Raw genomic sequence first — 10124 nt, forward strand, 5'->3', positions numbered from 1 at the left:
CAGAATCTGCCAGTGCACGAATGGAAATGAGAGTAGATCATGATGGACTTTGTCGTGGGATTACCGAGAGCACAGGGTGGTTATGATGCTATTTGGGTGATAGTGGACAGACTGACTAAGTCTGCTCACTTCCTTCCAGTACAGACCACCTGGTCCAGGGAGAGACTCGCTCAGTTATACTTGGATTAGATCGTCTGATTGAATGGGGTGCCTACCTTGATAGTATCGGATCGAGACCCGAGGTTTGTCTCGCATTTCTGGAGGAGTCTTCAGACGGCCTTGGGTACACAGTTATATTTCAGCATAGCATTTCACCCACAGACAGATGGTCAGTCTTTGCGGACCATTTAGACTCTGGAGGACATGTTGAGAGTATGTGTCCTGGACTTTGGAGGAGGGTGGCATCGACATTTGAGACTGGTTGAGTTTGCGTACAACAACAGCTATCAAACGAGCATTCAGATGGCTCTGTTTGAGGCGTTGTATGGACGCAGGTGTCGATCCCCTTTACATTGGAGTGATGTGGATGAGAGGAAGACTCTGGGGTCTGAGATTCTAATAGAGGCAGAGAAAAAGATTAAGGTTGTACGACGACATATCTTGACAGCCTAGAGTCGACAGAGGAGCTACACCGATACCAGGAAATGAGACTTAAAGTTTCAGGTTGAAGATCATGTGTTTTTGAAAGTCTCGCCGTCCCGAGGGACACGCAGATTCGGAGTACATGGAAAGCGCAGTTCACACTTTGTAGGCCCTTTCGAGGTTTTGGAGCGAGTTGGACCAGTAGCATACAGGATTGCTCTACCCCCACGACTGGCCAGTATTCATGATGTATTTCACATCTCAGCGTTGAGGAGATACGTGTTCGACCCCTCACACGTGATTGACTTCACCCCACTGGAACTCGGTGAGGATTTGAGATACGAGGAGCGACCGGTGCGAATTCTGGCTTGTGAGACGAAAGAATTGCGCAACCGGGTCATTCCGTATCTAAAAGTGCAGTGGAGCAATCACGAGGAGCGTGAGGCGACGTGGGAGCCGGAGATAGTAATGCGGGAGTCCTATCCCTACTTGTTCGAGACTCAGGTTTGAGCTATGCATTAAGTTTTGAGGACGAAATTTTTTATAGTGGAGGAGGATGTAGTATCCCTGATGTTTGGTTGCCAGTGAGATTTCAACATTTGAGGCTTGTCGACACATCTGGAGAATGTCGGGACAAGTCGGAGTCGTTTTGGCGCAAAATAGACGCAAAACGGACTAAGTGCGATGGGAGAGCAGAGTTTTAACATTGGAATCTGCAAAGTGCAGGTTTTCACTGTTGAGTACCTGTCACGCCCTGGACTTCAGCGGAAGCTCACAGTAACATGCACAGACCCGCCGTGTACACCAACAACCATAATGTACACAAGGCGTCTACAAGAAGAATGAACAATTCCAATTCCTAACAAGGCTATCAGAGCAAATAGTGTAAAACTACTAAAGTTTATTATAAGGAGATCCATAAAAACAACTAAAACCAAGAATCAGACTAGAACTGTAAAACAAATACAAATACAAAATACATCATTTCCATCGGTACAAAACGGAATGATGACATCGGGTCCATCTAAAGTATTTCCATATGGCTCTAGCTAGTCGCCAACCTCTTGCCGCGAACCCTACCTCTCTCGCTATGGAAGACTCTGTAAAAACAACAACAAAGAGGGTATGAGAACTATTAAACAATAGTTCCCAGTGGGTAAGCCGCCGAGAGTGGCGAAGTACACCACTAGGTCAACTGAGGCATAAGTATAAAACAGTAAATGAGCAGAGTAAATGGAATGCTAACAGGAATTCTTAAATATACTATGCCTCTATCAGATATGTCTTAAGAAGGTTTATATACATATATCAATTCATATGAATGAATGCTTTAGTCCTGCTAGTCATCAATTTAATCAACTACATATCATGTTATAAGCAAAATATCATTATGTTTATTAGCTAAGGACATCATGTAGTTATCTCCTATACTAACAAGAGTGTATACCTTCAAATACTGTCACTATACTACTAATTAATAGAGAAGTCAACTCTTTAGTATGCTTACTACTAGACATACTTATTCAATGACATAAAGTATCCTTACTACTATATCCATCTAAAGTTAAAGTAACTCATCATAACCTAATTCACAATAGAATTACACAGGGTGAAGTCATAGCCGCGCTGTGCCCAATGGCCCCGTGGAATTCAACACTACCCACGGCAATCCACTTCAGCGCTCAAGTCGTACAGAAGCGAGCAATCTGTCGCTAAGCTACTCCGGAGTGCTGGCTTGGGGGGCGCGACTACCACAAGCGTGTGCAAAAGAGCATAATGGCATGCAAGCTGTAATCCACAGTATAGGTATCACCACTTCATCATGTCTTTGACATGGAATTTCAACTCGACATAAGGTCGATTCCGTAGTACTAACTCATTAGCCACTATCAACTACTTGTTGACATACTTGACCAATAGCTAGTATAACTTAAACCAGTATATACTTTACCTCATAATGGGCTATACCCACACATACTCACATAGAGTCCTCTCACTACTCCCTATACATAAGGAAAGTGGTTTTCTAAAGTTATGTCCAACGACTCGTGGCACATAATCTATAGTTCAGGATAATCCTTTACTACTTGAGGTAAACAGGAACTGTACAGTTATTTCTATTTGATCATGCAAATAAATCCTCATATCCATTTCTAGTTCTTACTAGATTACATTTAACAGAATAACATTCAAGTTATATTATAATGCCAACTTCTAGTTACTTAACTAGATTAAACAATATAACATGAAGTTAAGCAAGTTCTAATCTGTGGAAGTGAAAACCAACAGTTTAACATAAGTAGGTACAATATTCTATGAAATGTTCCACACATGATCCTCGTATAAGTCATTCTACATTACTAATATATACTCAAGTAAATTCATTCTGCATGCTATGTTCGAGGTTCAGGCAACCTGTTAACAACATGGAATGGCATGATTTAACTTGGAGATTAAAACCATTTTACTCTGTTCACTTAGTTATGCATTCAACTAAGTACCATTTCCCCGGCTTTAATTCAACACACTAGTAAATGATGTCTCTCTTAACTTGTCTACACAAGTGCATTAATATTATGTAATACATGCTAGACTAGCAAGTAATCTCTAATTGTGAAGCAATTCCATAATTCACTCCTACTACACAGAGATTCTCTTTTATCCGACATGCTGTGCAAATTTGTACGTGTCCAACTCATTCAGATACACATATGTTCATTTGAATATGCAATCATTTCATTCTTATAATGTCAAGAAGACATAGAGGGAATTCACCCATTTCGGGAAGGTCCGACCCACCAATTCGTTGTCGGCTCTCATCGATCTTGTAAGCAAAATGTTCTCTAGCTTCCAAGTATCCTAGTAAATATACTAATCCAGTTAGAAGTTGAACTTCACTTTTACTAGAAATCTTGTATATACCTCCAGTCTAGGTAAATTCATACCTAGTTTAGAATTCGCTCTTGAACTTTACTTCAACTCAAGTTGAAGTTCTTCAAAATCAGCCTTTAAGAGTCACCAAGACTCACTTCAAAGTGATCCGAGGCCGTCCAGTACCCTAACAACTACTGCAAAATCAGCTAGGAGCTTAACTCATAATTCTACATATAAATCACACATATGTATTTAGCTTAGGCGAGAATTTCACCTTGAATAGAATCCAACTTGAATTTCTCTCAAATTCAGGTTGGAGCACATCAAATTTACTCTTCTGGAGCTCACGAGTTTCAGCCCAAAGTAATCCAATAGCCTGTTGCAAATTCTGCTGCAACATACACCATAAATTCCATCAATATTACTACTAATAGCTCAAGCTAATGATATCAGTAGTTACTTTACCAAATCCAACTCTAACTCAGCTTTGACTGGGTTAGGACTAAGATATCGCAGCCAAAATACCCCTTCAATATTGCTGTGAGTTTTCCCTACTCAGCTGTCAGCACAAAGACAAACACAAGCTCAAACCACTACTACAACTACTATACATAAAACTTAGAGAGGAAAGTTACTAGTCCACTTTTCCGATGCTTCAACTCAGCTCCTGCTGAGTTAGTGCTGAAGAAAACCTTGCCAAAAGTCTCTTCCCATACTCCTCTAACAGCTCCAAATAGCTAACAATAAGAAAACAAAAAATTATCTCAAATCCTTTATAATCTAATACCAAATTGGAGAGAAGTTAGCTTGTTCGCCTTACCAAGTTACACCCCAACTACCTGCTGTACTAGGGCTCCAAAACCTCTTTGAAGTCCCTCTCTTCCCCAGCAAAACTTAATTCCAAGGCTTCCCAACCAGCAAGCATAAAGGAGAAAGAAGAATCAAGCTCAAATCCACTAGTTTTCCACTTCAAAATGGAAAACTTAGAGAGAGAAAGAGAGAAGAGAGCTCTTGCCTTATCCTCAGCTCCAGAGGGATAAGGTCAAGCTCAGGGGTCGACCAGGGGCTCAAGAAGATAAGCCTCCAAGTGAAATTACCATTAAACCCTTAATTCCACGCAGCTGCTGCATTGTGTACCGGTACACAATGATGGTTGTACCGGTACACTATGCAAATTTCTGCAATTCAGAATTCCAATGCACTTTTGATCTTTGGCGGTTCGATTACTCTTTTAACTTGTCAAAAACCTTTCTACCACTCTTTAAAAGATGTGGGTTAGCTCCCCTTACCCCTTCCACTCTTTAAACTTCATAATCGGCCAAGTTCGGATTACTACACTTGAATAGTGCATTTACAATGCACTTTCCTATTTCCAGCTACCTGCTTGCTCCAGTAACTTGCTAAAACCTCTTAACAGTCCTTCACAAATTGTAGAATAATTCTAATTACTGTTCCATCACTTGAACTTCGTAATTTGTCAAAGTTCAGTATATTACAGTACCGATACTAGACAGGGGAGTACCGGTACCCCAGTGTATTTTCAAACAGACTGCTCTCGGGTTGCTCTAAATTGATGCTGAGTACCGGTACGGCATCAGGCTGGCACCAGTACCCTGTGCGCGAGCTTGCGGGTTGAGAGGCCGAGTATCGGTAACCAAATCGGGTACCGGTACTCCAGCTGTCATGTTGAGTTGGTAAAGGGTATTACGGTCTTTTAGTTGGTGGTTATCTACACCACCTACTCTCCCTCGTATTTATCCACCTGAAGGAGAGTTCCTTGCTTATGTTCCTCTCTCCCTAGTGTTGATCGTGTTTGAGGGAGATCATGGCTCGAGTTCGGGAGATTTTTCGACACCGGTCTGGAGGGCCGTTCGAGCGTGCGTGCGTTGTGGTAGCGCCGTTGGAGGCCGGGCGAGCGCGGGATTTTCTCTCCTTTCGACTTCTCGCCGTAGTTGGACGAGCTTTTCGAGGTGGGTTGAAGTTTACCGAAATCGTCGGATTTCCTCCTAAGCCTAGATATTGTTAGCATGTAAACTTCATGTGTAATATCATGTTAGTAGCACGATTCGCCGATTTGCATTGCTTTTAATGAAATCTGAATTTAGAGTTAAGCTAGTAGTTTAATTTTTACATGTTGGACTTGGAATTGACTTAGGAGAAAACATATAAATTATACACTGTCATTTCTGAAATTTAACAGATTTAGTTTTATGAGCTGTGTTTTGTTCCTATCGCTGCTGTTTGTATGCGGTAGATACCCAGATTAGTGTAGGGTGAGTTTACGCTCGTGCTGGGATGCTGAGCTTATTTTACAGTAGTGTGTAGACTGTTTCAAACTGTCGGGTGCCGTCGCGGTTGACGGTGGGCTCAGATTGCTGTTTTTACATCAGATAGTGCCAAGGGCACGTGAGTTTTGGTTGTAGGACCAGTTAGGCCTATTTGCTTTGATAATAGTCTATTTGCTTTGATTATAACCTGTGAGAGCCTGATTGAGCTCGGCATAGATACGCTTGCATACTCGGTTGGGTAGCGCCCACGAGTGCCACTTCGGAGTCTGGCTTTGTGCGTCTGCGTTGATGTCGTAGTGTCCAGGTTGGACTTGCTCTTCACCAACTACCCAGCGTGGTGGTTGTTGGTGTAGCTTCAATAGGCGGGATAGGTACGTTTACAGTCCCTAGTGAGATTGGGTCAGAGAGTGCATTTCTATATCTACAGAATAGTGGTTAGCGATAGTTTAGTGGCATATAGCTGTAGAGTTTTCCAGCTTCCTTTACTATCCTTGTGTATATTTTCTGCAGACTTAGTGGGTGAGCCGTTGAGGTCGGCAGCGGTACCCACTGAGGACTACTCCTTTTTGCAGTAGTTCTCACACCCAGTTGTTGACCCCTTTTTGCAGAGCCTTTTTTTGTAGCTGCTGCTGTCACCGATACTGATTGTGAAAAGGGAGTCACGAGCTAGATTCCTTCCCGGGTTGCAGTACTAGAGGAGTACCATCTACAGGTAGTTTTGGATTTTTGGTTCATGTACATACTTATGTTGGTACTCGCTGGAGCGAGTAATGTCTGTGTCTTGGAGACTATATATGTACAGTGAACCTGATGTTTATTTATATATGTTTACAGTTTTGTTAGCAGCTCTATACTACTAGTTGTAGTTTATGATTACAGGTACAGATACAGCTATCGCTTCGTATATAGAAAAAATTCTTTTGTATATCTATTGGAGTGCCCGGAGAAACGTGGTAATCTGGGGCATGACAATATATACATCCTACACATAGTGATCATAATATAATATATAAAACTAAGCTAGTTTAAATATTTCCATACAAATATACATAAATATATAAATCCATAATCTCAACATTAACTCCAAATACAACATCTCATAAAACATAAACTCTAGGAGTTTAATGTCTAACATGTATATATCACAACAAATATATATGTATCCGTAATCTTATAACTTTAAATACATAGAGATACCACATCACATAGTCTAACTAAAATAGTTACATCAACAACTCTCACATAAGCCTCCCCGAAATGCAAGGTGCATCCGGTCGACCTCCATGTAGTCTCAGTCCGGACGGTTCTAGCTAGACGCCACGTTCTTGCAACGATGTCGAACTTCTCTCGTGCTAAAGGGCTCTGAAATAAAAGCAACTGACTAATAGGGGTGAGAACTATAAAATATAGTTCCCAGTGAATACCGCCACTAGGAAGGGCATACTACTCCACTAGATCAACCCAGATATAAATAATAAACTACTGAAATCTAAGATAAATGAAAGGCTAAATTACATAAAACCCCATTGTCAAAACCCGATTTTTTACTTTCCCCCCTGTCATTTAAAAACTTACACTTTGCCCCCTTTGTAAAATAAAAAATGTGCACTTCACCCCCTACTGTTAGTGTTCCGTTGGGGTTCCGTTAAAAAATATTTTTTTATGCCGAAAATGCCCCTCCGCCCTCTTCCCTGTTGCTTTGCCTCCCTTCGCCTCGCCGCCGCCGCCTCCTCGCCGCCCCGCTGCCGCCTCGCCGCCTCGCCCTCCTCCACTGCCTCGCCCTCGCCCTCACCCACATCCCCTTCGCCCTTCTTCGCCGCTCGCCCTCGCACGCCTCTCCATCCATGCCCACTCCGATCTCCTCCCTATCGTTGCCGAAATGGAATGGCAACGCGAGTGCAGGAAGAGTGGGGGAGCATGTGGAGGAAAATGGAGTCGGAGCTGCAATTGAGCGAGGCGTGAAGAACAGAAGAGGAAGGGCGATGGCTGAGCGAGGTTGGGGGAGAAGACGAAGATGGTGAGGGCATTTTGGTCATTTTGTCATGGTGTACCCCCCTGTAAACATTTTCATTTTACAAGGGGGCAAAGTGTAGGTTTTTAAATGACAAGGGGGGGGGGAGTGAAAAAACGGGTATTGACAAGGCGGTTTTCTGTAATTTAGCCTAAATGAAATGTAAAAGCTAAAATGGAACAATAGATCTATTACTATCATGTCTCTAAATAGTGAAGTACTATTATGAATATCCAACTGTCATGAATGCATCAACTATATTTGTGATGTTCAGTTACCGAGTTTAATCAAAATTTACCCAATCTCTCGAGAACTTACATAAGGTCTAAGTGCTAGTCCGCGACGTGCCACGTGGTCCTATGGTAGCCAACATCTCAACTCTAGAAATGAGCCTCCCCTAGGACGTCCCAACTGATGCTCAGTCAAGTATGGGCGAGCATGGTGTAGTAATTGTTATACCTCCGAAGGGTCGTGCTTGTAGGGAGGACCTTACCATGTGACGTGCTAAATGATCTTCATTGGCGCTTGTAAGCTTTGGTCTCATACATCATGTCTAAAGATATAGTCTCAATATTCGACCGTATTCATTGTCCATTTTATCATTCCTTTTGTCTGGAATTGTTTTCACGGAGAATTGGTGCTAGTACCATGATCACATATCAACTATAGGAAGTAACATGTATTACTGCTCAACTATAAGGAGATAACTACTCAACCAAATGAATGGTTTTACTATCAATGATGTTTATATACAATGAAGTGGGTATGCATCATGTAATATATGGCATCTACTAGAAAGTGATTCAATCAACGTGAACAGAGTGATAAGAACTCATGCTAAACTATCCGCAAGTATTCCAATTAACACGTTTTTTTTAGAGAATTCCAATTAATATGTTAGAATAAGAATTGGAACTATCAAAGGAGTAGAAGATATAGGGGGAGTTCACCAATTTTGATTAGGCCGAATCCACCAAATAGTTGTCGAAATATTTTCATTTCCTCCAACCAAATTGTTCCCTCTTCTCTCCTAATCCTATAAGAATTTTCCAAGGGGTTACAATCGTCTAAAAATACTATCTCAAAATTCTTCAAAATCATAAGAAATCCTAATCAAGGTGTAAAATATCTCAATGTAAGAAATCCTTGCTTATCCACCTAATCAAGGTGTAAAATATCTCAATGTAAGAAATCCTTGCTTATCCACCAAATCAAGGTGATAAGGCTTCAATTCCAACCTATATGAGTATTCTAAACGCATCAGTTTCATCTCAAAAATCCTCATATGAAAATCTCCAAAATAAATCCTAATTTATCCAAAACTAGAAATTCTACCAATTACTATCAGTTTCTACTACTTGGAGAGTCTAGAGAGGATATTAACCTTGATCCAAGATCTACAACCAAGCTTAAGTAAAACGTTGAGGACTGAAAACTCTAAACAATTTTCTTTCCAAGCGTCTTCCTCCATATGGTCTCAAAATGCTCCTTGTCACATATAGAACAAAGAAAGAAGAAGATGCTAAGTGAAAATGGAAGAAAAGGAGAAGAAACAAGAAAAAAAGATGAAAACATGAAGCAAACCCACCTCTTTTCTTCCTTGTTTTCTTCCTTGTTGCATTCATTAAGAAAAGAGAAGGGAAAAGAATACTTATAGGTTGCTACAAAATGCCCTAAAACCCTGTAAATATTGGAAATTGCAACCTATGCAATTTCAAGTTTCGCAGCATTGAGTACCAGTATTCGAACTAAGGTACCAGTACACCACCATTGTATTGTGGTACTTAGGGCCTTTTCCACATAACTCGAAGCCATGCAGCTCCTCTCTATTGTGTATAAAAAAAAAATACTTACAAACTTCAGTACCGGTAGTCAATGTTTCAACACTCTGAAGTTCTACAAAACCCAAGAGCTATTCCAGCCAACTCGCCACTGAGAACCGATACACCAACCTCAATACTGGTACACCTTGTCAAAATTATAGTTTGCATATTTTGTAGATTTTCATCTCTGGAGTCTATTTTTATGCCGTATTCATGCTAAAACATTTGCATATTTCTCAAACTAAACTAGAATCATCTAAATAGTATTAAATACTATTTCTCTTACAAAAACTCTACAATTTGCGAAAGTTCAAAGTGCTACACTATCCATGTGAATTTTTTTTAGTTAGTTTGTTAATTTATGTGTAATTTCTATTATACCATTACCAAAAATCTATGAAATGCAGCAAATGGTAACAGTTAGTGTAACAAATAAAACAACATAGTAGTAAAATATATACAAACTAAGGGCGTGCTTGGTTAGCTTCTTTTTCACCCTGGAATCGGAATCGAAATGGATAAATCCGTTTGTGGGTGTTTGATACG

At 40.7% G+C, this 10124-nt stretch overlaps 2 long non-coding RNA genes across 13 annotated transcripts; both read right to left on the minus strand.

Annotated features, from left to right (window-relative positions):
* Window positions 1-1456: 1456 nt before the first annotated feature.
* Window positions 1457-4534, minus strand: LOC109706071. 12 transcript variants are annotated; one of them, XR_002215058.1, is made up of 7 exons: window positions 4296-4529; window positions 4092-4193; window positions 3922-4015; window positions 3731-3847; window positions 3528-3650; window positions 3382-3441; window positions 1457-1682 (listed from the first exon to the last, which is right to left on the minus strand). It is a non-coding gene; the product is annotated as an uncharacterized LOC109706071 (long non-coding RNA). The 12 variants fall into 12 exon arrangements; XR_002215054.1 differs by having other exon boundaries at window positions 3731-3844; window positions 4100-4193; window positions 4277-4529; XR_002215051.1 differs by having other exon boundaries at window positions 3731-3844; window positions 4277-4529.
* A 2256-nt stretch (window positions 4535-6790) lies between these two features.
* Window positions 6791-9540, minus strand: LOC109706072. The gene is made up of 3 exons (XR_002215059.1): window positions 9344-9540; window positions 9140-9243; window positions 6791-7121 (listed from the first exon to the last, which is right to left on the minus strand). It is a non-coding gene; the product is annotated as an uncharacterized LOC109706072 (long non-coding RNA).
* Window positions 9541-10124: the final 584 nt, after the last annotated feature.

The sequence above is a fragment of the Ananas comosus genome, unplaced genomic scaffold, assembly GCF_001540865.1.
Source record: "Ananas comosus cultivar F153 unplaced genomic scaffold, ASM154086v1, whole genome shotgun sequence".
Lineage (NCBI taxonomy): Eukaryota > Viridiplantae > Streptophyta > Magnoliopsida > Poales > Bromeliaceae > Ananas > Ananas comosus.